The following is a 27,540-nucleotide window of genomic DNA, read 5'->3' as shown; positions in this document are numbered from 1 at the left end:
AGAAGGCCACTGAAGTTTATCCAGAGCTATTCACCTCAGAGATTTCATGGGAGAGAATCTGCATTTTACAGACAGGGAACCTGAGTTCCCTCGAGCGTGTAGCATGCTGAGACGGTCAGTGGGCAGGTAGAATGCCCTCGTGGGACCCTTGTGGGCTCAGCTTCTTCCAGATTCTTCTCATGTCCTAAATCTTGGGTCCAAGGAAAGAAGTTACAGGTATTCCCTAGAAGAGTAAACAGAATAGATTCTAGAAGCAATTGGGGACCCCCCAGGGCTGTTTCCTCTAACAGGGCCACAGACTACTCCGTTCCCTGACGGCGACTTCCGGTCTCACATTTCCTGGACGCCTCCCAGAGCCCTGTTCCCGCATAGCGATGAGACCCAGGCTCCTCCCAGAAAAGGCAACCCTTCTCAGGATTGAGGACCACAGACTGATTGGGGACCTTCCTCTGGAGCTTCTATTCCTGGGGATTCAACCTGGGCTCCCCACAGGACTGAAGGCCCACTTACACAGCACTGTCTGCAGCCTTGCGGGGTCTGAGACTCGCTATGCGTGGAGGCCAAGAAACGTGGACTCCACCTTCACTGTCTGCTGGTTAGGGAGGACTCCCCTGTCACACGGCAAAGAGAAAGTCAGAAGGGCCACAAAGAATAGAGTGTGGGAAGGTGTTCTGGCGACACTGCAGAGGGGAGAAGAGGGAAGAATCAGAGAGAAACTGCCGGTGGCTGAAGATGCGCGCACGCGTGTGCACGCTGGCTGCAATAGCAGCCTCTGGCCAGCAGGGGGAAGGGGCAGCTTGTCCATCACCCCGGAGCGTAATCAGACGGCTCAACTCGGCTGTGCGCCCTTGGAGGCCCTCTGAAGAGCCACGTACGCAGCACCCTGGCTCTGCTTCCTGTCCTCCAGGACAGCGGCACGCGCAGTGGAAGGAGTGCTGGGCTCGGCTCCTGATGCCACAAATTCACTGGGGGGAACCTTAAGGGAATCACAGGGGATAGTGGCGACCGCTTCACAAACATATTGTGGAAATGAAATTAGACTAGTCATTCTCAGACTCCTCTGCATGCTGGGATCATCTAGGGAGCTTCAGAAATGCAGATGCCGGATTCCACCCCAGTGTGCCTAATTTAATTGGTCCGGGTGTGGCCTGGGCTTTGGCATTTTAAAAATATTCCTCAGGTAATTCTAAGGTGCGGAGAAGTTTGGGAATTCCAGGGTCAGATACTCCTGTGACCAGCCACTGTAAACTCTAAGTTGCAAACTTGCATTTACTCTTTTGCCTGAGGTCCCTTCTTTTCTACCTTGTTTCCGTATAATTGAAATTCGATCCCATCTCTCCTTTTCTATCTGCTAGCTCATGTGTAACCTCTTCAGAATGGAAAATGCAGATTTGTCTCACGGTCTGAACTCAAACCATTCAAACATTTACTCCCACGAACTGTAGAAAGTTTGCCCAAAATTCACGATCTGATTAAAAAAATCCACTATGACAAACGTCTGCAAGCACCAAGGAAGACAGTCAAGGTGCAATGAGTGCAGGAGAGAGTGGAGGGTCCGTGGCTGTGGTGCCTCTGACGTTCCCCATTGGAAAGGGTTCTGGGGTTCTCACTGTTTAGTTCTGTCAGGCACCTGGGGGCACGACAAACTCAGGTCTAATTTAGATAAAATTCTAGCTTTAACTCAGTATTCCATGGTTATTTACATCACACTCCATGTTCATTACAGTGTAGAAGGGAAATGTAATTTGTGTACAATACCACGTGTGCTGCACACTAACTCACGCACTAACAAGACTGTTCAACGTGAAATAATGTGGTATTTGGCATTTGGGGGATTACTGTTGTGCGTACTTTTTGGAGCATGTTATAGAAGATGTAAGAGGTTGCAGTAATAAGTGGGGACATTGGTTGGGGGTAGATGGCCTGGGAACGCTTTACTCTGGCTCCTATGTGTGGTAATTAATTCAGACTCATGCTAGCTGGACATCACCATATGCCACAAACTGGCATGGACACAACCTTACCCCTAGAACTGGCCATGCCATATAGGTCTTTTTGACCTCAAACCAACTTTGGGAGTGTCCAAAAGGGTCCCTGGAATATCTCAAAAGAATTTATCTTCTCTTCTTGTAAAAACAGACATGTCAAACTAGTGAGGCTTATTTGATATGTTAAATTGCATGAGAAGCAATGTCAAATAATGGGTGATGCTAAACCTTCTTTAAGTTATGTTTGTTATTGATGAGTGTTCCAGAAATTATGTCAAATTCCTAGAAATCTGATATGTACTAGTATAATGTTATCATCCATAATTTTAATTATTATGTTAAAATGTCGTATGTTAACAAAGCAACCAAACTCCCTTGTCAGTTGCATGACAAGAATTGTAAGAGATTCATGATAAAGGCTGTTGAGTACAGGTTTCTGATAATTTTAAGCTCATACTATAAGGCTAGGTAAGAATTTCCAGACCTCTAATGGAAAAGTAATGTATTTATAAATCTGCTAACCCAAGATCAAGCAAAACAAAAATTAATTATGTGAGACTAAATTAACTGATGAGAATAATTATAATTTTTATAACTTTTCATTTGAAACATTGCTGGTTCTTTAATGTCTTGCTTTCTAGATTTAGGAAAACTTTTTTCTTTTCTTTTTTTTTGGAGACAGAGTCTCGCTCTGTCACCCAGGCTGGAGTGCAGTGGCGCGATCTCGGCTCACTGCAAGATCCGCCTCCCGGGTTCATGCCATTCTCCTGCCTCAGCCTTTCCGAGTAGCTGGGACTACAGGCGCCCGCCACCACGCCCGGCTAATTTTTTGTATTTTTAGTAGAGACGGGGTTTCACCGTGGTCTTGATCGCCCGACCTCGTGATCCGCCCGCCTCGGTCTCCCAAAGTGCTGGGATTACAAGCGTGAGCCACCGCGCCCGGCCAGGAAAACTTTTTTCTATAACTTAAAACAATTTGATAAAATATACTTTTGTAAACAAAAAGAAAACGTTTTTTTCCTCCCTACCTGATCACCCCATAATTTGGAAGCACTTATTGAATATTCTTATTTTCATGGCAATATAGGTATTTGCATAGGTTCAGTAAGAATCTGTTCTTGTAACAAGACATAATTGGGTAAGTCCTTAACTTGGCCTCCTAGCCTAGAGAGGTTTTTAAAGGTCTAATCTGAGATTCCTTGTTAACAAATAGTAAAACAAACAATAAAATGAACAAATAACTAAGATTGACTTATACAAAGTCAATAAAGCCCCTTGGATATTATCAAAACTTTGACAAAATGATGTATTTTAAAAATATGCATACATAGAATCACTTTTCTTGTTGCACTTATGTAAATAATCAGATCAAGTTTAATGAGACTACTGATTTTGCACAAAAAGAAGAGTTAACCATGATTATTTTTGGAAAAATTTGGAATGACCATAAAAAAGATTGTATTTCAATAGAAAACCATAGCACCCATCATCAAATTCTGGTCTTTGTTATGTCCTTGTAAATTGGATTGAATCCTAACATTTTCTAGTTTCACTAGAAACTAAAACTGCTTTTTTCCGAAGCCCTGCCAGCTGAAATTGGATGACTTTAAATTCAGAAAAATTACTACAACAGACCATGTATGGAAAATTTTCATGCTGCTGCTATGTGGGTCACTTGGAGAATTCACTGCAACACCTGATGACATTTCCAGAGACATTCAAACTGCAAGCCAGGAAAATCCATCAGGTTGCAATTGCCATCCTCATTCCATCATCTAAAAATGCTTCAAACTCAAATTTAGAAATCTTGACAGGCTGCTCTCCGGACTTAAAGACTAAGATCATAATTTGTTCCTAATGTTAACCTTTTTTTTTCTTTTGTTTTCATAGAATGCTACCTTGAATTCCCTTCAAGCAATACAATCTGAAATAAACAATTTAACCTCAATAGTACTCCAAAATAGAAGTCCTTGATACCTTAGCAACTTAACAAGGAGGCTCTTATTTGTAAAAAAAAAAAAAATTTTGTTTCTATATTAATAAATTAGAAATTGTTGAGACCAATTTAAAGGATCTTAAGGAACAGATATATCTTTTATCAGACAGGTGTTGCCTCCTCCACTGATTTATTTTATTGGTGAAATATTGGCTCCTGGGAATCTCTGCTCCAGGGAATTTAAAAATCCTTGGCTATTATTCTCTCTGTAGTCATTTTGTTTACCATCCTACTATATCTTATCCTCTCAAGGATTTCAAAGCTTTCCAGAAGGCACTCACACATCAAATGATTGCCATCATCATTAATTGACTTGAAGAACTCAACAACCCTACCACTGAAGCCCATGATGCAGGTAATGATGCCATGTAACCTTATATCCCAATACAACTGTTGAGGATAAGATTACATGACTCTTTGTTCCAGTGACTATTTCACTAGTGGTAACTGAGAGGAATGCTATCACCTTCTTCTTAGCTTGCTGAGAGGGTGACCCAAAGCGGTGGGATTGTTAAAGTAAGTTAAAATGGAGACCAGACCTGAAGAATCCCAGAGGGGACAAAAGCAGTTATGATTTGTAAGTGACCTAAACCTTGCTTGATTTGCAAACATAACCAAACTTAACTTGAGCTATTTCTTGTGAATGCCTATATATATATATATATATATATATATATATTTTAAAGCAGAACTTAAGCTCAACCAATCAGAAGTTACTATTTATACAAACTTAGATAACGAGGGGCTTTCCAACTTGATAGACCAAAAAAAGCAATTGTATAACAGTAACCAATTAAATACTTTGCTTTACTTCTGTGTCTGTCTTATAAAAGTCTCCTCTTTGTGTTCCTCAGTGGAGCTCCCAAACTATTTCTGGTTCGGAGCTGCTCGGTTCATAAATTGTTGATGCTAAAAAAAAGCACCAAAACTCTTTAAAATTTTACTGTGCCTCAGTTTATCTTTTTAACAGTTCAAAAAAGATTAAAATAAATGATAATTATATTCTGTCCTGGAGAAGTAGGGAAAAAGTCATTCTTATGCATTGTTGGAAGGGAATAATTGATAGCCTTTTCTTGGAGAGCAGTGGTGTAATGAATTAAAAGTCAGAACAAGAAAAAACAAACAAACAAAAGCACATGTTTTAGAACCAGCAGTTCTAAGTTTTGTTTTGTTTTTTTCTCAGCAAGTATTTTGTTGACCATCTTCCTAAAAAGTCACACCTGCAGCCTTTTTTTGCCCTGTATGGATGCACTGCCTCCACCAGTTGGTACACAGCTATCTCTTCCTCATGTTTCTGGGGCTTCTCTTTGTCTCCTCTACAACATTTTCTTGATTCTTGGATCTTTGTTTACTCCTTTGTACTGGTGGAACCCATCCTTGAGTAACTACGGGAGAAAGGGGGAATGGAAAATACATTTTGACAACTTTTATATTTAAAAATGCCTGTTTTACCATGACAGTTTGACTGATATAAAAAACTCTGAGTTGGAAACAATTTGTCCTCAGGATTTTGAAGGCATTGCTATGTTACCTTCTTGCTCCTATTGTTGTTGAAAAGTCAGGAGCAATTATGATAACTATGGCAATATGTGATCTGTTGTCTTCACTTTATCAGCATTTTCTTTTTGTTCTTGGTGTCCTGGAATGTCACAGGGATGAGCCTTGGAGTGTGTCTGTTTCCATCCCTTTGCTCCGCACAGTGAGTGGCCTTTTCGATCTAGAAATTCACAGGAAAATTTCTTGAATTAGTTCATGCATGATTTTCCCCTCTCTGTTTTCTATGTTCTGTCTTTCTAGAACTCCTTTTATTCAAGCATTCACCTCCTGGACCAGTTGTCTTTTTCTTTTTTTTCTCCCCCATTTCTCTGTTGTTCTCATTCTCTCTCTGCCTCCCTCTGTTTTGGAAACAGCCCTTGGAGAAAAAGTTTTCTATTTTTATTAATGGTTCCTTAGGTGGTCTCTGTTTCTTCCCAGTTACCTTCACTATTCTCTGTTTAGTTTCTTTCTTCTCCTTCACTTGAGAGCTTTTTCTCTGTCCCGGGTAACAAAATTCTAAAGATAATTGGATGCTGTGAGCCCACAGTGGGGCTGGTGCCCTGGGAGTTTCACAGGAGGGTGACTCCTTGGCCATTTGCTTGAGGAAGTGCCTTGTCAATATCATTCAGCCTTCTCTCTTGGGCTGCTCAGGATCCCCAGGGAAGACTCACGCCATCTCTTGTCTGGAGGAAGAAGACCTGGCTGCCAACTTTCTGGAATCCAAATAGGAGAAGAGGGCTGGGGTGTTTCTCACCTTCTGGTACCTGTTCTTCACATAATCCCTTGGTTTTCAGGACATTGTCACCATCCTCACCTATACCTATTGCCCACCCCTTCCCTACCACACACAGAAACCCAGCCTTCTTTGCAACCTCTCTAAGGCATTCATTCCCAGTTGTCTGCCAAGGTGGGTCAAGGTCGCTCATCTGCAGAAAGTGGCAAGGGGATCTGGGTTCCTCATTGCTTCTTAAACAACTTTCTACCATTTCTTCTTAATTGGACTACCCTAAACCACCTCCACTTTCTCAGCCATCTTGGCGATACTGTTGTGTAAATAAGACTTGACGTCTGCCTTCCTCAACTCTGATGAAAGGTTCTGTTTTCTCACTTCTAAGTCATTTCCCACTTACTTATATATTTTTTTCAGCTCCCCAAATTTTCTTGCTATTTTACCTTCTAGTTTCCCTCGTTCCTATGTTTCCTGCATTTCTTTATGTTCATTTTTGTGGGTTTTAGGAGCGAACAGAAATAAAGTTGTATGTTCCATCTGCCATCTTTCCCTGAGAATCTGAATGATGATCTTAGATTACAGAATCTATGATCATAAATAAAAATGGGCTGATAACCCATTATTCTTATTTGGTCCTTATGTGGTCTTGGTATTAATATTGTTCTAGCCACAGAAATTATATGAGCAGCTTCTCCCCTCTTTTCTATTTCCTGGAATAAATTGTATGAATTAAGAAATATCTATACCTTGAAAATTCTTCTGTGCCTGAAGTTGCCCTCCCCTCACCTCTCTAGCAGCTGAGATGGTTATATGACTGGATGTTGATTTTTGAATTGTTGTTGCTCTAGTCAAGCTTTTAATCTCAACACCAATTTTAATATTTTATATCTTCCAGAAATGTATCCATTTTATTTAAGTTATTCAATTTATTAGTGTATGATTATTCACAGTATTGTTATTGTGAAAATCTCTTTTGGGTGTTCAGGTATTTCTCATTTGTTCTCTTTTCTTTTCTTTTTTTCTTTTGAGACAGAGTCTCGCTCTGTTGCCTAGGCTGGAGTGCAGTGGCGCAATCTTGGCTCACTGTAACCTCCTCTGCCTCTTGGGTTCAAGCAATTCTCCCACCTCAGCCTCCTGAGTAGCTGGGATTGCAGGCGTGCATCACCAGGCCTGGCTGATTTTTTGTGTTTTTAGTAGCGACAGGGTTTCACCAAGTTGGCCAGGCTGGTCTCAAATTCCTGACCTCAAGTGATCCACCCACCTCGGCCTCCCAAAGTGCTGGGATTACAGGCGTGAGCCAATGTGCCTGGCTGTTCTCTTTATTTTCCCTTTGCACTTTTAAACTTGTCTCTTGATTAGTCTTTCTACAGATTTGTATATCTTGTTCTTTTTTTTTTTCAAGAGTAGTATTTTATTTTGTTTCTTCTTCACTCCCTCTTCTCTCTTTCACACATATATTTCTCTATTTATTTGATTTGTGCCTATCTTAACTAAGATAATCTTAGCTCCTTTAACAGTATAGTTCCAAATCTCAGAGAGTAAAAGTTGATTTCTTACTCGTCTAATGGATGGTGACTCCGCAGGACCATTCAGGGGCCCAGGCTTTCTGTCCTGTGGCTCTGCTGTCCTCCAGGTCTTCAGAGTTCTTTGCCTCCAGGAGTGGATGAGAAAAGAGAAAGTATGGCACATGGGTGTGTTTATAGGCCAGGTCTGGAACAGGTCTGGAACAGTGCCCATCACTTCTGCCCTCACTGCATGGGCTAAGATGGGTCTACCTGAGCATCTAGGAAGAGAAGAAAATAGGTATTTGTGAGCACCTTGTAGCTCTGCCTCTCTGCCTTCATTTCTGTCTTTTCTGATGCTTGGCTGCAAAGCTGCACACGTGCCGGGCAGGACTCAGGGAGGCTGAGTAGGAGGAGCTACAGGCAGGTGCTGCCCATGTCAACAAGGTGAGTTGAGCAACAATGCACCTGAGAGACCCTAGCACCTACACTAACCTTCAGAACATCGCACCTGCCACTTCACCTCTGCCTTCCAAATCTCATGCAAGTTTCTCTTGCAAACCCAACACAGAGCCATAGAGGGAAGTGGATCCTCAGAAATGCAGTTCCAGCTTATCTGAGTTGCTGTAGCACAAACCCTGTGCACCTTCTCTCTCTCCACCACCCTTTCCCTCTGTAACAGTTGTCCCCATGTGACGTATGGCTCACTTTTTTGTCTCCATCCCTCCATGAGAATGGAAGCTCTGTGAGGACAGGGTCTTCGTTTACCTTGTATTCCCATATCCCCAGTCCTAGAACAGTGCTTGATGTATAGCAGTAGGTAATAAGTATTTCCTAAATTGGAATTAATTGAGTATTTATTTAGTGTGTACCAGGCTCTGCTGTAAGTGCTTTGAAAGGGTTAGTTCATTTAATCTTCAAAACACCCAATGAGGGAGCCATTAAACATTTAGAACTGAGAAACAGAGACTTAGAGAAGCTTTGTAAATCATTCAACTCAGGGAGCTCATAAGAGGCCGAGTTGAATTATAAATGCAAGCAAGGGACTCCGCAGCAATGGCACTGTGATTTAGGTGTCATGAAAACTACGGTAGAAATGTAAATGAATCTATATATTTCTTTCCTCATTTTATTCATTTATTTTTAATACAGCCATGTCATACAGAAAATAATATATTTTTTTTGAGACAGGGTCTTGCTTTGTTGCCCAGGCTGGAGTGCAGTTGCACAACCACAGCTCACTGCAGCCTTGACTTTCTGGGTTCAGCTGATCCTCCCACCTCAGCCTCCTGAGTAGCTGGGACTACAGGCATGTGTCACCTTGCTTGACTAATTTTTAATTTTTTTTTGTAAAGATGGAGTCTCCCTATGTTGCCCAGGCTGGCCTCAAATTCCTGAGCTCAAGTGATCCTCCTGCCTCGGCCTCCCAAAGTGCTGGGATACAAGTATGACTCACTGTACCTGGCCCAGAAAATAATTTTTTTAACCCCAAAAAAGGCTAGACCACTCAACAAGTGTTAATGAAGTCTGATAACTTGCATATGTTATACTAAAAGTTGGAATAAGTACTTAGTGTAAGTAGAAAAATAAGTAAAAACTAGTTCAAAATGTATTTGTGGGCACTCCTTAAAATTATATCCAATAGAAAAAGATACCTAAGGGATTGAAAAGATCTTTTGAAGAGATATACCCATAGTATTTTGTATGAAACCATTCCACTTGGTAAATACGTTTCCCAGAAACATTTCTCAATAGGCAAACTGATCCTGAAGGGAATGGGAAGTTGACTTTTGCTAAACTGCTCTGCTCTGGTGAGCTCTCTAGAGGCTATGCGACTCCCAGGCCAGAATACTGGGGTCTGTTGCTTCCCCCCACCACTCCTGGGACTGGAGGTACCTGAGAAAAGGAGAGCCCAAGGGTCTTGGAAATTGGCTTGGAGAGCTCATATTCTATCCCGTGAGGGTGGCTTGACCTTATGGGACACTCACCGAGGCGGAGCTGAGCCTAGAGGATGGCTGTGACCTTCTCAAGGGTCCATCTTCCCAGTGACCAGAGAGCACGGCCTGCCAGAGGCACTGCCTGCAGGCCCTGGAGACCACTGACAGATCCTTTATTGGCTTCCCTGGTCCGTTGTTGTCAAGAACCCTGGAGGTTACCATCCTGCTGCCCTAGGACCACCAGCGTGTTCTTGGGGAGCTCACATACATCCCTCTCTCGTTGAAAATGGCTTTTTCCTTCTGTTTCACAGAGGACCCCACAAACTCAGCTCACTCAGTGTGGACTTTAATCAATGTTATGTTTGGAGCATTGAGGGTAAGAATACTCAGACACACTCACATATACACATGCATGCTAACCCACATACACGCACACGCATAGGTACACAAATGCACATGCATACCTGTGAGCTATACGTGAAGGCACATTCCTGCACACACACACATAAACTCAGCTTCATTTAGGAACATATAATACTGCTATGTCCTTTGGTTTTCTCATGTCATATTCTCTTCCATTTCCATTTCTACATGTAGGGTTAAATCACACAACAGAACAAACATGTGTGGCTGACCTTTGCATGTTTGAGGCTGCAAGGCTGGAATGGATAGAGCATTCTTCAAAATCTTGACAGTTTTTTACTCTTTTGTAGGTCCCATGCTATTTTCTTAGAAAAGCGTAAGAAGTGATAAGGTTGAGTGGTGGGTGGGTCAGTCCATGGAGAAAGAATGCCATGCTGAGATAGAAACTTATTTTGGAGTCAGTGAGGTGTTATGGTAACTTGATTAAAGTTAAATGCATGTAAAAAACAATAGGATTTCCAGCTCCCAGTCTGGCATGTAAGCAGCTTGAAAATTGTCACTCCAACCTAACAAGTAAAAGTTGATCAAGCTGAAAAATCAGTAACTCTAGAGCCCCCCAAGCCTGCCCCTTCCCATCAAGCCTGCAATTTTCCTCTGACTCTGTTCCTGCTTCCTGATCTTCCTCTTTCCTGCTCTGTCTCTGTCCCTTTCTTTCAGCCCAGGGGTCCATGAACAAGGACAATAAGAGGAAATCCGTCTTCCTATGACCAGTGATCAATACTCTGGTCACTCTCTCCTGTGTCCTCAGGGTGCCTGGTGACAGTCCAGAGATCTCTCTGAGAAGGCCAATCACAACAATGGCTCAGAGTATTCCTAACCCTTAACTCAGAGTGGATTTGGTGGTGGGGGCTCTGGAAAGTCCTGGGCAGTCAGTCCTCAGTCCTGGGAGCAGTAGAAGCTCCTGAAATCAAATGGTCTCTGAGCATCACTTGCTTGGGCAGCTGTGAAATATGGAGCAAAACAATTAGGAGCATATAGAGGGGAATTCTTAGTGCGCACTTTGGAAGGATAGAAGTAACTGACGGTGATTGAAGCAGTGTCTCCAAGCCTGGGAAGACTAGTAGACAACTGCTTTGATATTCTTTCAGATGTCCTACAGTCTAAAGGAAAAAGAGAGAAGAGGCCCTGGTCCTACTCCCACCACCACTGGATGTAAATTTAAGGCTTGGTCATTCTAGACTTTGAGGCATGGCTTCCAGACACGTGGATTCTTCAGATGAATAGCATTTCATGAAACATACACATTGCTGACATAGGCCAAATTTTTATTTTACCAGAAAAAAATTACTTTCATCTTCTAGGACCACTGTTTTTCCTAAAAGAAAAGGCATATTTAAATTGTGAACATTGCCTTGGTGGTAGAAGAACCACATCTTGCCCCTCTCTCTTCCTCGGTGCTGCCTATGGAGGTGGCAGCCATCTCTTCCTTGGCATCACGGCTGCCCTCAGGCCCCTTGTGAAGCCCAAGATCATCAAAAAGCGAACCAAGAAGTTCATATGGCACCAGTCTGACCGATACACCAGTCAAATTAAGCATAACTGGCGGAAACCCGGAGGTACTGACAACAGGGTTCGTAGAAGGTTCAAGGGCCAGATCTTGATGCCCAACATTGGTTATGGGGCAACAAAAAAACAAAGCACATGCTGCCGAGTGGCTTCTGGAATTTCCTGGTCCACAACGTCAAGGAGCTGGAAGTACTGCTGATGCGCAGCAAATCTTACTGTGCTGACATCGCTCACAATGTTTCCTCCAAGGACCACAGAGCCATTGTGGAAAGAGCTGCCCAGCTGGCCATCAGAGTCACCAACCCCAATGCCAAGCTGTGCAGCGAAGACAATGAGTACACAGTTCATGTTTTGTGTTTAAATAAAACTGGAAAAACTGGAAAAAAAAAAAACAACCACATCTTGAGCTGGAGGAAACCTGAGGCCCTGAGAACTTCATGGAGCACGGACCCCATTCGTTCTTAGACAACACACCTCTGGATTTTTACTTGAAGCAGTTTTAAGCCCTGTTATTTGGAGTTTTTCTGTTCTTTATAGATGAACCTAACCCTAATACAACTCTCACTATTCAGAGTTTTGTCAGGTACACAATTTTAGTTTAACAGTGATTTTTCCTAAGCATTTTGGTGATATGATTTCACCACCTTCTGGCTTGTGTTGCTTCAGTTGACAAGTCTGCTATTTAAATTTCTTCATAAATGATTGGCTGCTTCCTCTTTGCTTTGTATTCTACAATTTCTCTACAATATGCCACGATGAGGATTTTTGTTTTTTGCTTATATTGCTTGGTTTATGATGATCTATATTTGTGGTTTAATGACTTTTCAAACCTCCAGAAAATTCTCAGCCACTACATCATCACATATGGCCTCTGAAGTTCAGTTTATGTCCCAGATGTAGGAAGCTCAAATGAGTGCAGCTCCCATTCGCACAAGAAGACAAAGCCAGGTAAACTGCAAAGCCATAACTTTTCCTGACCCTATTAGAGAGCTGCAGTTGCAAGGCACCCAAATCATCTAGAATCCAAGGCCACTCCAAAGAGAGTTGGGATATGAGCACCAGCTCACCTGTCTCACAGAAAGGAGGAAGAGCTATGGAATACCAAACAAGTGGCAAGAACAATTCAGCTGAGACTTTAACAAATTGTTAAAGGTCAGGTGCAGGCTAGCATGACCGTATAGTACTTCTGGGATCCTAGGACACAAAAGGAGTGATCACAGTCACTTTTAATCTCTTTCCCGGGGACCTCCACCAGGTGCTTATGAGAAAGACTGAAGGTGGATTGAGCAATGAGAGATGGTCCCTCAGTGGTGAAAACATGGAGAAAGAGAGTGGAAAAATAGACTCTTATCCTTTATTAAACAAAAGCATCAAACCACTAAGGTAGGGATAACAAGCCCTGTCACCCCCAGAGAGGAGGTGAAGACCCACTGAAGCTAAGGATGTGGTGAGGAGAAAACTTTCTTGTTGCTGGAATGCAAATGTGATGACTGGAGCTCCAGCAGTCATTTTGGAAGTCATGAACTGAGACGGTGGGACAGACAGAAGGAGCCAAAGTCCCTGATGCTGCAATGCCAGCCCTGAGGAGCCTATCACTGAACTTTTAAGTGAGAGGTAACAAACTACTCTTTTGCTTAAACCACTTTTACTGCAGTTTTCTGTTATACCAGCCTGCTAATTCTAACGGAATCAGAACAAGTCCTATGACCCATTTACAGAGGAATCTCACATCCTTGGGGCTTCCCTAGATCATAAACCCTGTATGTCCACCAAGATTCAGGTAGGCGGGAAGGCAACCTTGGGTTTCTGTGGGAAGAGCTCTTTGCAAACTCCAGCTGCTATTTAAAAAAGAAAAAAAAGGAAATTATTTTAGGCACAAATTATTTTAGTGTGGAAGGTATTCCAAGGATAAAATTTTTGAATACTGAGATCTGAGCATAAGGTGTCTAAAAACTACTGTCCCTGCAGATCTCCTCCCAGGTAATCAGGCCTTAGGAAATTATAGGAGCTAAATCAGAGATAAACCGGGTGAATTGCTCCCTCTGGTGGTGACTTTGGATTTCTAAAAGGTTGTGACCTGAGCGTTTTGAGGTTGGTTTTGTTTTAGGATTAAAAAAAAAAAAAAAAAAAAAATCTGAGTTTGGAAATTTTAAAACTAATTTTTTGTTTACCTTGTGTAGGCCGGGCGTGGTGACTCACACCTGTAATCCCAGCACTTTGGAATGCCGAGGTGGGCGGAATGCTTGAGGTCAGGAGTTCAAGACCAGCCTGGCCAACATGGTGAAACCCCGTCTCTACTAAAAACACACAAAAAATTAGCCGGGCGTGGTGGTGAGCGCCTGTAATCCCAGCTACTCACAGGAGGCTGAAGCACGAGAATCGCTTGAGCCAAAAAGGCGGAGGTTGCAGCGAGCCGAGACCTTGCCACCACACTCCAGCCTGGGCGACGGAGTGAGACTCTGTCTCGAAAAAAAAAAGCAACTTTGGTTTCTTTTTTTTTTTTTTTTTATAATAATGCACTTACTGTTGAATGAATGGCATTTTCCCCCTACAAAACTTAAATGGCTAAGGGTTTATGATAGAATTCTTTCATAATTTAAAAGTACCATGATTAAACTGATATTGTGTAAGTAGCTGATGTCTGTATAATTGGGTCTTGTTGGCTGGATGTGGTGGCTCAGGCCTCTAATCCCAGCACTTTGGGAGGCCGAGGTGGGCGGATCACATGAGGTCAGGAGTTGGAGAACATCCTGGCCAACATGGCGAAACCCCGTCTCTACTAAAAATACAAAAATTAGCTGGGCGTGGTGGTACATGGCTGTAATCCCAGCTATACTGGCTGTAATCTTGTCTATACTCTCCCTTTCATTTATCACATGGAATTCTCTCTAAAGTTATTAGGTACCCTCCCTAATCTCTCCCTGAGGCTAGAACAGAATTTTTTTTTTCAGTTTACTGGTATGTTGTTAAGGTAATACTAACAGGGAGAATACTCTGGATAAATACAATGTAAAATAAATGACAAGATATTTGGGCTAAGAATGAAAAAGAATATGCATAGTTCTCATACCATTCCTGTGAGTTTCATACCTATGAATTTATTCATACCTATGAAACAAATCTATTGTGGGCATTATCTTATCAAACATTTGAACAAGATTTAATTATTGTACTTGTTAGATGGGGCTAGATTGTGCTGCAAGAATAACCTTCCCCCTCACTCCTCACCCTATCTCAATGGCTTAGGCCAACGAAAATTTACTTCTCACTTATACCTCAATTCTGATGCAAATGGGCCACTAAAGCTCTGCTCATCAAAGGCACTTTGGGATTCCACTGATAGAAACTTCGACAACCACTATAGAGAGAAAGGAAACACAGGGGATTCTGTGATGTTTCTTAAAGCCTTGCACTAAGCGATATGTATTTCTGCTCAGAATTCACTGGCCAAAGCAAATCCCAAGGCCATACCTACCTGCAAAGGGTGCAAGGCAGTGCAAAGAAATGGGCAGGAATGAGAAGCGGCTGAAGATTTGTGAACAGCCCTAAAGTTACCATATTTTCAACAGAAGTATAATCAAAATATAGGATGGCAAGGTAATATATGATATACTGTTTGAAAATTTTTTAAAATGCTTTTGACAAGCAAGAAAAAAGCTCATGAAAGGGAGAAATCTAATTAATATGCTTTCATATCAAGATACAATAGAAAATGACAGAGTAAGGTTAAAGTTGAAATGGATACAACTGAAAGTGCACTTGAAGATTGTGTATGCTATTTTTTGTTTTGTTTGGTTTGGTCTTTGCCATTAACTTGAATACCAATTTGCAGTTGTGTCAAAGTTAATAACCAACAATTTTGAAAGTCCACTTATAAATTTATGTTATATTCCACTTACATTACGAGAATTTCTATTGCTGTGAATAGTGAATGCAAAATGAGTTTGTTCAGTGGCGATTCCTGCTTATTAACATGCATTAAGTCATCACTTCAGGTGGACCTAAAGTGACATGACAGACCTGAAGTGACATGAAAGGCTTACAAAGTACACTGCTCACTCTTCCCCGCTCAGTTCATAATCTGGACTTGCAGAGCCAACTTCACTATCTTTCAGTGGCAAAATGCTACTATGAAGTAAGGACTAGTCACAAAAAACAAGTAAGATTAGTTAGCTAATAGAGCATGAATGCTCCTGAATTAAAAATCAACAAACATGGGCATCAGGAAGAGTTTATATAACCAAAATGAAATTTAAAATTATTATAAGAAGTGAAGTGTTGGAGCCAGCTTGCACTGGCTCACAAAAATTGTTTGCAAGCCTCTCTTTCCAACTCCACATCCAGTGATGCCATGTTGCTAGCTTGAAATCAACCATGTGAGAGTATTTACACCACAGAAATTGGCAGTCACTACAAATCAGGGAATCTTTTAAAGAGCTGGTTATTAAACATTTACCTTAAACATTCGTTGAATAGGAATGACTCAAGAACAATGGTTATTGGTCACTTGTATACTTCTTTGGGAAACCCATTTTCAAATGAGGTTATTTGTCTTTTTATTGTTGGTTTGTTAGAGTTTTTTTCATATTTTGGATACCAGACCTTTATCAGATATATGACTTGTAAATATTTTCTTTTATTCTCTGCGTTGTCCTTTTACTCTCATGATGGTAAAATTTTGCAGCACAAAAGTTTTTAATTTTGATTAAGTCCAATTTATCTTTTTCTTTCTTTGGTTGCTTTAGGTGTCATATCTAAGAAACTGTTGCTTAATGCAAGGTTACAAAGATTTACTCCTGTATTTTTTGTCCTAGAGTTTTATAGTTTTAGCTTTTACATTTAGATCTTTGATCTATTTTGAGTTAATTTTATACATGTTGTGAAGTAGGTGTCTAAGTTTATTCTTTTGCATGTTCACATGTAGTTGTCCTAAACCAGCTGTTGAAAGACTATCCTTTCCCCATTGAATTATCTTGTTACCCCTATCAAAAATTAGTTGACCATAAATGTATAGGTTTATTTCTAGACCATAAATTCTATTCCATTGATTTATATTTTTAGATTTATGCCAGTGCATGTTGTCAATCTCTATACAAAGTGAATTTTGATAGGAAATGCATTTACTCTGTAGATCAAGTTAGGGAATATTGCCATCTAAGCAATATTAAGTCTTATAATCCATGAACAAGGAGTGTTTTTCCATTTATTCAGTTATTTAAAAAATTTCTTTTAACAATCTTTTTAAAATTTATAAAGGTAAGAAATTTATTTGGCTGATAGTTTTGGGGGTGAAAAGTCCAAGACTAAGGGGGCACATCTGATCATGGCCTTCTTTCTGAATCATCCCATGACAGAAAGAGGAAGGATTGAGAGGAACCAACCTATCCAGAGGAAGAGATAACCAAATCCATCTGTATTAGTTCATTGTCACATTGCTATAAAGACATACTGGAGACTGGGTAACTTATGGAAAAAAGAGGTGTAATTGGCTCTGGTTCTGCAGGCTGAACAGGAGGCATGGCTGGGGAGCCCTCCGGAAACTTAAAATCGTGGCAGAAGGGTGAAGAAGAAACAAGCACGTCTTCGCATGGCAGCAGGAGAGAGAGTGAGTGAAAGGGGAAGTGCCACACACTTTTAAACCATCATATTTCATGAGAACTCACTCACCAACATGAGAAGAGCAAAGGGGAAATCCTCTGCCATGATCCAACCACCTCCCACCAGGTCTCTCCCACAACATTGGGTATTACAATTCAACATGAGATTTGAGTGGGGACACAGAGCCAAACCATATCACCATCCTTTTGTCAGGAACACATTCCTGCAATAACTAATCCAGTTCCCCAATACCAGCATTAATCCATTCATAAGGGAAGATCCTCATGACCTAATAACCTCAACTTAATAGTCCTGTGCACACTTTGGCAGCACATATACTAAAATTGGAATGATACAGAGAGGATTAGCATTGCCCCTTTGCAAAGATGACATGCAAATTCATGAAGCATTTTATATATGTATTTTTAAACTGTAAGGATTTAATTTTATTACCATATTTCTTTTTTAAAAAGTAACTTTTATTTAGGTTCAGAAATACATGTTCAGGTTTGTTACATAGGTAAATTGCATGCCACAGGAATTTGGTGTACAGATTATTTCATCACCTAGGTAATAAACACAGTACCCAGGTATCTGTTATTCCCTTCTTTGTGTCCATATGTACTCAATGTTTAGTTCCTACTTAAAAGTGAGAACATGAGGTATTTGGTTTTCTGTTTTTCCATTAGTTTGTTTAGGATGATGGGCTCCATCTCCATCCATGTTGCTACAAAGGACATCATCTTGTTCTTTTTATGGCTGCATAGTATTCCATGATGTATATACATGACATTTTCTTTATCTAGTCTATCATTGATGGACATTTGCATTGATTCCATGTCTTTGCTATTGTGAATAGTGCTCCAGTGAACATATGTGTGCATGCATCTTTATGGTAGAGTGATTTATATTTTTAGGGGCATATACCGAATAATGGGATTGCTGAGTTGAATGGTAATTCTATTTTAAGTTCTTTGAGAAATCACCAAACCATTTTCCACGATGGCTGAACTAATTTACATTCCCACCAGCAGTGCATAAGCATTCTCTTTTCTCTGCAACCTCTCCAGCATCTTTTATTTTTTGAGTTTTTAATAATAGCCATTCTGACTAGTGTGAGATGGTGTCTCACTGTGGTTTTGATTTGCATTGCTCTAATGATTAGTAATGTTGAGTGTTTTTTCATATGCTTGTTGGTCAAGTGTATGTCTTCTTTTGAAAAGTAATCACTTTCATATCTTTTGCCCACTTTTTTATGGGGCTCTTTGTTTTTTGCTTGTAAATTTGTTTGAATTCCTTATAGATTCTGGATATTGAATCTTTGTCAGGTACATGGTTTGCACATATTTTCTCACATTCTGTAGGTTGTCTCTTTATTCTGCTGATAGTTTCTTTTGCTGGGCAGAAGCTCTTTAGTTTAATGAGATCCCATTTGTCAACTTTTGTTTTTGTTGCAATTGCTTTTGGGATTTTTGTCATGAAAATGCTGGGTCTTTGCTGGGTCCTATATTGAGAATGATATTTCCAAGGTTATCTTCAGGGTTTTTGTAGTTTTAGGTTTTACATTTAAGTCTTTAATCCATCTTGAGTTGATTTTTTGTATAGGGTGTAAGGGAGGCAGCTCAGTTTCAGTCTTCTGCATATGGCTAGCCAATTACCCCGGTATAAATTATTGAATAAATAAATGGTGCAATAAATGATGCTAGGGTAATTGGCTAGCCAAATGGATTTTTCCCATTGCTTGTTTTTGTCGACTTTGTCAAAGATCTGTTGGTTGTAGGTATGTGGCTTTATTTCTGGACTCTGTATTTTCCATTTGTCTATGTGTCTGTTTTTGTACCAACACCATGCTGTTTTGGTTACTGTAGCCTTGTAGTATAGTTCAAAGTTGGGGGGTAATGTGATGCCTCCAGCTTTAATCTTTTTGCTTAGGATTGTCTTGGCTATTCAAGTTTTGGTTCTATGTGGATTTTAAAATAGTTTTTTCTAATTCTGTGAAAAATGTTTTTGGTAGTTTGTTGGGAATAACATTGAATCTGTAAGTTGCTTTGGGTAGTGTGGCCATTTTAACAATATTGATTCTTCCTATTAACAAGCATGGAATGTTTTTCCATTTGTTTGTGTCATCTCTGATTTCTTTGAGCAGTGTTTGGTAATTCTTTTGTAGAGATCTTTCACCTCCCAGGATAGCTGTATTCCTAGGTATTTCATTCTTTTTGAGGCTATTGTCAATGGGATTGTGTCCTTGATTTGGCTCTCAGCTTGGAAATTGTTGGTGTATAGAAATGATACTGATTTTTGCACATTGATTTTTTGTCCTGAAACTTTGCTAAAGTTGTTTATCAGATCAAAGTGCTTTGGGGCAGAGACTATGGGTTTTTCTAGGCATAGAATCATATAATCTGTGAAGAGAAATAGTTTGACTTCCTTTATTCCTGTTTGGATGAATTTTATTTCTTTCTCTTGCCTGATTGTTTTGGCTAGGACTTCCAGTACTATGTTGAATAGAAGTGGTGAGAGAGGGCATCCTTATCTTGTTCTGGTTCTCCAGGGGAATGCTTCAAGCTTTTGCCCATTCAGTATGATGTTAGCTGTGAGTTTGTCATAGATGGTCCCTATTATTTTGAGGTATTCCTTCAATGCTGAGTTTGTTGAGGGTTTTTAACATAAAGCGATGCTGAATTTTATCAAAATTCTGCATCTACTGAGAGGATCATGCGGTTTTTGTTTTTAGTTCTATTTATGTGATAAATCACATTTATTGATTTGCATATATTGAACCAACATTACATCCCAGGGATGAAGCCTACTTGATCATGGTGGATTAGCTTTTTGATGTGCTGCTGGATTTGGTTTACCAGTATGTTGTTGAGGATTTTTGCATCTATGTTTGTCAAGGATGTTGGCCTGAAGTTTCCTTTTATTGTTGTGCCTTTGCCAGCTTTTGGTATCAGGATGATGCTGGCCTCATAGTATGAGTTAGGAAGAAGTCCCTACTCAACATTTTGGAATAGTTTCAGTAGGAATGGTACCAACTCTTCTTTATATTAATACATCTCTTAGAATTTGTCTGTGAATCCATCTGGTTCTGGGCTTTTTCTGGTTGGTAGGCCTTTTGCTACTGATTCAATTTAGGAACATATTGTTCTGTTCAAGGATTCGATTTCTTCCAGGTTCAATGTTGGGAGGTTGTATGTTTCCAGGAATGTATTAATTTCTTCTACGTCTTCTAGCTTGTGTGCATAGAGGTGTTTATAGTAGTCCCTGAGGGTTTTTTGTATTTCTGTGGGGTTGCTGGTAATGTCCCCTTTTTCATTTCTGATTGTGTTTTTTTGATCTTCTCTTTTTTCTTTATTAATCTAGCTAACAATGTATTTTTTATATATTATATATATATATGATTTATTCTTTCAAATAACCAACTTCTGGATTCATTGGTCTTTTATATCTTTTTTGTGACTCACTTTCCTTCAGTTCAGCTCTGATTTTGGTTACTTCCTGTCTTCTGCTAGCTTTGGGGTTGGTTTACTCGTGTTTCTCTATTTCCTTTAAGTGTGATGTCAGGTTGCTAATTTGAGATCTTTCTAACTTTTTGATGTGGGTGTTTAGTACTATTAGCTTCCCTCTTAACATTGCTTTAGCTATGTCTGTTGTATCATTGTTCTCATTGATTCAAAGAACTTCTTGATTTCTACCTTAATTTTGTTGTTTATCCAAAAGTTATCTGGGGACAGGTTGTTTAATTTCCATGCAAATGTATGGTTTTGAGCAATTTTCTTAGTATTGATTTCTATTTTTTTTGTGCTGTGGTCCAAGAGTGTGATTGGTGTGATTTTGGTTTCTTTGAATTTGTTGAGGATTGTTTTTTGATCGATTGTGTGGATGACTTCAAAGTATGTGCCATGTACAGGTAGGAAGAATGTACACACTGTTGTTTTGGGGTGGAGAGTTCTGTCAATGTCTATTAGGTTCATTTGGTCAAGTGTCAAGTTCAGTTTCTTTGTAAATCTCTAAGAATTTGCTTTTTGAATCTGAGTGCTCCTGTGCTGGATGCATATATATTTAGGATAGTTAGGTCTTCTTGTTGAATTGAACTTTTTACCATTATGTAATGTTCTTTGTCTTTTTTGATCTTTGTTGGCTTAAGTTCTGTTTTGTCTGAAATTAGATAGCGACCTCTGCTTTTTCTGTTTTCTGTTTGCTTGGTACATTTTCTCCATCTTTTTACTTTGAGCTGATAGGTCTCATTGCGTGTGAGATAAGTCTCTTGAAGATAGCATACCATTGAGTGTTGCTTCTTTATCCAACTTGCCGCTCTGTGACTTTTAATTGGGATATTTAGCCCTTTACATTCAAAGTTAATGTTGATATGTGTGGATTTGATCTTGTTATCACATTGTTAGCTAGTTATTATGCAGATTTGTTTGTGTGGTTGCTCAGTAGTGTCAATGGTCTATGTACTTAAGTGTGTTTTTGTAGTGGCCAATGTATTAGGTCATTCTTGCATTGCTATAAAGAAATACCTGAGACTGGATAATTTATAAAGAAAAGAGGTTTAATTGGCTAATAGTTCTACAGGCTACACAGGAAGCGTGGGGCTAACATCTGATTCTGGGGAGGTCTCAGGAAGCTTACAATCATGGCAGAAGGTAAAGGGGGTACAGGGATGTCACATGGTGAAAGCAGAAGCAAGAGAGAATGGTGGGGTGTTATGGGAAGTCAGGGACCCTGAACAGAGGGACCAGCCAGAGCTGAGGTAGAAGAACATAAAATGTGAAGATTTCATGGACATTTATCAGTTCCCAAAATTAATACTTTTATAATTTCTTATGCCTGTCTTTACTGCAATCTCTGAACATAAATTGTGAAGATTTCATGGACATTTATCACTTCCCTAATAATACTCTTATAATTTCTTATGCCTGTCTTTACTTTAATCTCTTAATCCTGTTATCTTTGTAAGCTGAGAATGTACGTCACCTGAGGACCACTATTGTACAAACTGATTGTAGAACATGTGTGTTTGAACAATATGAAATCAGTGCACCCTGAAAAAGAACAGAATAATGGTGATTTTCAGGGAACAAGGGAAGATAACCATAAGGTCTGACTGCCTGTGGGGTTGGGCAGAATACAGCCATATTTTTCTTCTTGCAGGGAGCCTATAAACAGACATGCGAGTAGGGAAAATATCGCTGAATTCTTTTCCCAGCAAGGAATATTAATAATTGATACCCTGGGGAAGGAATGCATTCTTGGGGGGAAGTCTATAGATGGCCGCTCTGAGAGTGTCTGTCTTATGCGGTTAAGATAAGGACTGAAATATGCCCTGGTCTCCTGCAGTACCCTCAGGCTTACTAGGATTGGGAAATTCCAGCCTGGTAAATTCTAGTCAGACTGGTTCTCTGCTCTCAAACCCTGTTTCCTGTTAAGATGTTTATCAAGACAATGCGTGCACAGCGGGACATAGACCCGCATCAGTAATTCTAATTTTGCCTTCGCCTTGTGATCTTTATAGCCCTTTGAAGCATGTGATCCTTGTGACCTACTCCCTGTTCGTATACCCCCTCCCCTTTTAAAATCCCTAATAAAAACTTGCTGGTTTTGTGGCTTGGGGTCATCATCATGGTCCTAACAATATGTGATGACACCCCTGGAGGCCCAGCTCTAAAATTTCTCTCTTTGCACTCTTTCTCTTTATTTCTCAGACTGGCCAACACTTAAGGAAAATAGAAATGAACGTACATTGAAATATTGGGGGCTGGTTCCCCTGATACTGGGGGAGGTGCTACACACTTTTAAATGACCAGATCTTGTGTGAACTCAGAGTGAGAGCTCACTTGTCACCAAGTCATGGCCCAAGCCATTCATGTGGGATCCACCCACTTGATCCAAACACCTCCCTCCAGGCCCTACCGCCAAGATTGGAGATTACACTTCAACATGACATTTGGGTGGGGACAAATATCCAGATTATATCAGCTGGTAATGGTCTTTCTTTAACATATTTAATACTCCCTTCAGGACCTCTTGTAAGACAAGTCTACAAGTAGTAATGAATTGCCTTAGCAATTGTTTGTCTGACATGGATCTTATTTCTCCTTCACTTATGAAGCTTAGTTCGGCTGATTATGAAACTCTTGGTTGGCATCTCTTTTCTTTAAGAATGCTAAATGTTTGCAGCATAATTCACAATTGCAATTATATGGAATCATCCTAACTGCCAACTAACTGATAAGTGGATACAAATATATGGTTATCTATCTATCTATCTATCTATCTATCTATCTATCTATCTATCTATCTATCTATCTATCTATCTATCCATCCATCCACACACCATGGAATACTATGCATTCATGAAAAAGAATGAAATACTGTCTTTTGCAGTAACTTTGAAGGAACTAGAGTCCATTATCCTAAGAGTAAAAACTTGAACAGAAAACCAAATACAGAATGTTCTCATTTGTAGGTGGGAGCTAAGCTATGGGTACACAAAGGCATACAGAATGGTATAATGAACGTTGTGGACTCAGAATGGAGAAGGGTGGAAAAGGGGTTCAGGATGAACAATTACCTACTGGTACAATACACATTATTTAGGTGATGAATACACTAAAAGCCCAGGCTTCACGCTATACAATTCATCCACTGTACAATTCATTCATTCATCATGTAGCCAAAAACCACTTGTACCCCTAAGCTGTTGAGATTAAAAACAAACAAAACAAAACAAAACAAAACAAAAAAGAATGCTAAATATAGGCCCCCAGTCTTTTCTGGCTTGTAGGATTTCTGCTGAAAGTCTGCTGCTAGCTGGTTCTCTTTGTAGGTGACCCGCCCCTTCTCTCTAGCTTCCTTTAATACTTTTTTCTTTCATTTCAACCTTAGAGAATCTGATGACTATGTTTCTTGGTGATGGCCATCTTATCTAGTATCTTGCAGGGGTCTCTGAATTTCCTGAATGTGGTCCTCTCTAGTGAGGTTGGGGAAATTTTCATGGATGATAACTTGAAATATGTTTCCAAGTTGCTTGCTTTCTCTCCTTCTCTTTCAGGGATTCTAGTGAGTCATAGATTTTGTCTCTTTACATAATCTCATATTTCTTAGAGGTTTTGTTCATTCTTCTTTAGTTTTTTTCTTTATTTTTGTCTGAGTTATTTTGGATAACTAGTCTTTGAGCTCTGAGATTCTTTCTTCAGCTTCATCAATTCTGCTGTTAATACTTCTGATTGTATTATAAAATTTTTGAAGTGAGTTTTTTGGCTCTATCAAATCAGTATGGTTCTTTCTGAAAATGGCCATTTTGTCTTTCAACTCCTATATTGTTTTATTGTATTCCCTAGAATCCTTGGATTGGGTTTTGGCTTTCTCCTGAATCTCAATGATCTTTGTTCCTATACACATTCTAAATTCTGTTTTTGTCATTCAACCATTTCACTTGGTTAAGAACCATTGCTGGGTAACTAGTGTTGTCATTTGGAGGTAAAAAGACCTCTGACTTTTTGAGTGGCCAGAGTCCTTGTGCTGATTCCTTCTCATATGTGTGGGCTGATGTTTCTTCAATCTTTGAAGCTGCTGTCCTTTGGACAGGTTTATTTGCTTTTATCTTCATTGATGCCCTTGGGGGTTTGATTGTGGTATAAGATGGGTCCTGTTGCCTGGCTTTGTTTCTGGAAGATGTTAGGGGGCCAAGGCTCAACTCAGCACTCCTAAGCTGCAGGCTCTAACTCTGGGGGGCTGGAATGAGGCCCCCAGCTTTGTTCTCTGGCCCCTTGAGGTTAAGAACCAGCCATGCTAGAGGGACAGAGGTATTCTTGGGCCGCTGGTCACGACACTCTGATGGGTGATACCAGCCAAAGCACTTTGTCAGGGTGATGGCAGCAGGATCCGTGTGTGTTTGTGTGTGTCAGCAGCAGCAGCAGCAGCAGCAGCATAGCAGGGTGCATGCTTGTTGGCTGGGGTAGGGTCCTGGTGGCTGTGAGGCTGAGGGCCACCACGTGTGTGTGTTTGTGCTAGTGGTGGTGGCAGTGTGGGGTGGGAGGTGGGGCCTCTGTGCCTGTGTTCACACTGGCAATGGCAGCATGGCTGGGGCAGGGGTAGGCTCATGCCTGCAGTAGTAGCACAGTGAGGTTCACATGCACACATGCAGCAGCGGGGGAGGGGAGGTGAGCTCCGCCCACACACACATGTGCTGGGAAAGTGGTTGGGGGTTGGCTGTCAGCAAATGTGTGCTGGTAAAGTGGCATGGGGAAGGCTGCCACAGAGGGAGGGTGTGGTGGGCTGATGTTCATCAGCAGGGGCCACTCTGCTTGAGTGCTCTGATGGTCAGGTGCAGTCTGCTGGTGAAGGAACCATGATGCAGGTCCCCAGGAGGCATGCCAGTTGGGTATCCAAGGCTGCACTGAAAGCAGGCATGGGCAGGCTGGGGCCCCAGGAGAGGTCAGCAGACAGGAGGGCACGCAGATCAGACTGGCTTGTCTCACTGGCAAGACCATCCTGCTCTGTTGAAATTGGACAGTTCCCCTAAGGCTAAAGTCTCCTAGGAGATCATGGTGAGCCCTGTGTTATGGGCATCCCCAGCTGTGCTCCACCACAGACATTCCCACACTAAACCCTCTGGGCTCTACACAGGCTGGAGTCCTGCCCTTACTACCTCTCTAAGCAGCTCCCCCTGCCAGCTCAAGTGTCTTTGAGGTTGTGGGGTCTCCTGCTGCCAGGATTCTAGAGGTCTGTGGCAAAAGTGGGTCATGCCTTGCCTGCTCAACTCACCTGTTCCCCAGAGTTGTTGGGGGCCAGGAATGAGTCCCAAGGTATGATGGCCCATGCAAGGTTCCCAGCTTTCTCTCACCTTCAGCCCAGCATCTGTGTCCTCCCTCCATCCACTCTCAGTGCCTTCCCTCAGTGCACCAGTCTTCTCTATGTCACCATCCTTAGGTGGCAGACGTTCCTCCTGGCTGCATCTAGTTAGCCGTCTTACTGAGCTCCTGCAGGTCACAGGATGATAGAGGCTGCAGCAGAGTCACCAAGGGCCTCCTGGAGCAGAAAACATAAAGTAGTGGAGATAGGACCCAAGCTGGGTGAGTGGGTACAAAAAGGCAAAGACTCTGCCAGATAACAATGTTTTGTAGTTTTTAGTGTGCAAATCTTGCATTCTTTTGTTCAATTTGTTCTTAAATATTCATTGCTTTGGATGCCATTATAAAGGAAATTGCTTTCTTAATTTCATTTCATTTTCAGATTGTTTATTGCTAGTAAGTAGAAATACAACTGATTTTTATATATTGATCTTATATCCTGTAACTTTGCTGAACTTGTTAATTAGCTCTAATAGTTTTCTTAAAAATTCCTTAGAATTTCCTATGTACAAATTTAACTTCTTTGTTTCTAACCTGGATGCCTTTTATTTTCTTGCCTAATTGCCCTGGCTAGAACCTCCAGTACAATGTTGAACAGAGTTGGCTGAGAAGACATTCTTGTCTTATTCCTGATCTTAGAGAGAAAGCTTGCAGTCTCTCGTCATTAAATATGTTAGTTGTAGGGTCTTTTTTAATAGATGCCCTTTATTGCATAGAGGAAATTCCCTTCTTATCTTAGTTTATTGAGTATTTTATCATAAAAGAGAGTTGAATTTTGTCAAATGCTTTTTCTGCATCTGTTAATATGACTGTGACATTTTCCTCCTTTACAATGTAATATGGAGTATTACACTGAAATATTTTCATATGTTGAATGAATGCCAGGTAGGACAAATCCTACTTGGTCATGGTGTATAATCCTTTTTATATATTGCTGTATTCAGTTTGTTAGAGTTTTTGCTGAAGATTTTTGTGTCTATTTTCATAAGGGATTTGGTCTGTAGGTTTTTTTCTTGTGATGTCTTTGGTTTTGTTATCAGGATAATAATGTTGTTCACATTTAATTGTTATGTATGCCTTCAGAGTAGGTGAAAGGCTGGTGCAGTTGTCAGAGGCGTGTGAACCAGAGCAACTCCATCTTGAATAGGAGCTGGGTAAAATGAGGCTGAGACCTACTGGGCTGCATTCTCAGATGGTTAAGGCATTCTAAGTCACAGGATGAGATAGGAGGTCAGCACAAGACACAGGTTATAAAGATCTTGCTGATGAAACAGGTTGCAGTAAAGAAGCCAGCTAAAACCCACCAAAACCAAGATGGCGACGAGAGTGACCTCTGGTCATCCTCACTGCTACTCTCCCACCAGCACCATGACAGTTTACAGCCATGGCAACATCAGGAAGTTACCCTATATGGTCTAAAAAGGAGAGGCAGGAATAATCCACCCCTTGTTTAACATATAATCAAG

General features: G+C 40.7%; 1 non-coding gene and 1 pseudogene across 1 annotated transcript; both read left to right on the top strand.

The window, feature by feature from the left end:
• Window positions 1-732: 732 nt before the first annotated feature.
• On the top strand, window positions 733-12,083 carry LOC129534460 (uncharacterized; annotated as a pseudogene).
• Window positions 12,084-17,530: 5,447 nt separating this feature from the next.
• LOC115935076 (U6 spliceosomal RNA) lies at window positions 17,531-17,637 on the top strand. The gene has a single exon (XR_004070791.1). It is a non-coding gene; the product is annotated as a U6 spliceosomal RNA (small nuclear RNA).
• The last annotated feature ends 9,903 nt before the right edge of the window (window positions 17,638-27,540 follow it).

The sequence above is a fragment of the Gorilla gorilla genome, chromosome 5 (assembly GCF_029281585.2).
Source record: "Gorilla gorilla gorilla isolate KB3781 chromosome 5, NHGRI_mGorGor1-v2.1_pri, whole genome shotgun sequence".
NCBI lineage: Eukaryota > Metazoa > Chordata > Mammalia > Primates > Hominidae > Gorilla > Gorilla gorilla.
The sequence above is the reverse complement of the archived record's forward strand: the minus strand, read 5'-3'. Positions and strand labels throughout refer to the sequence as shown.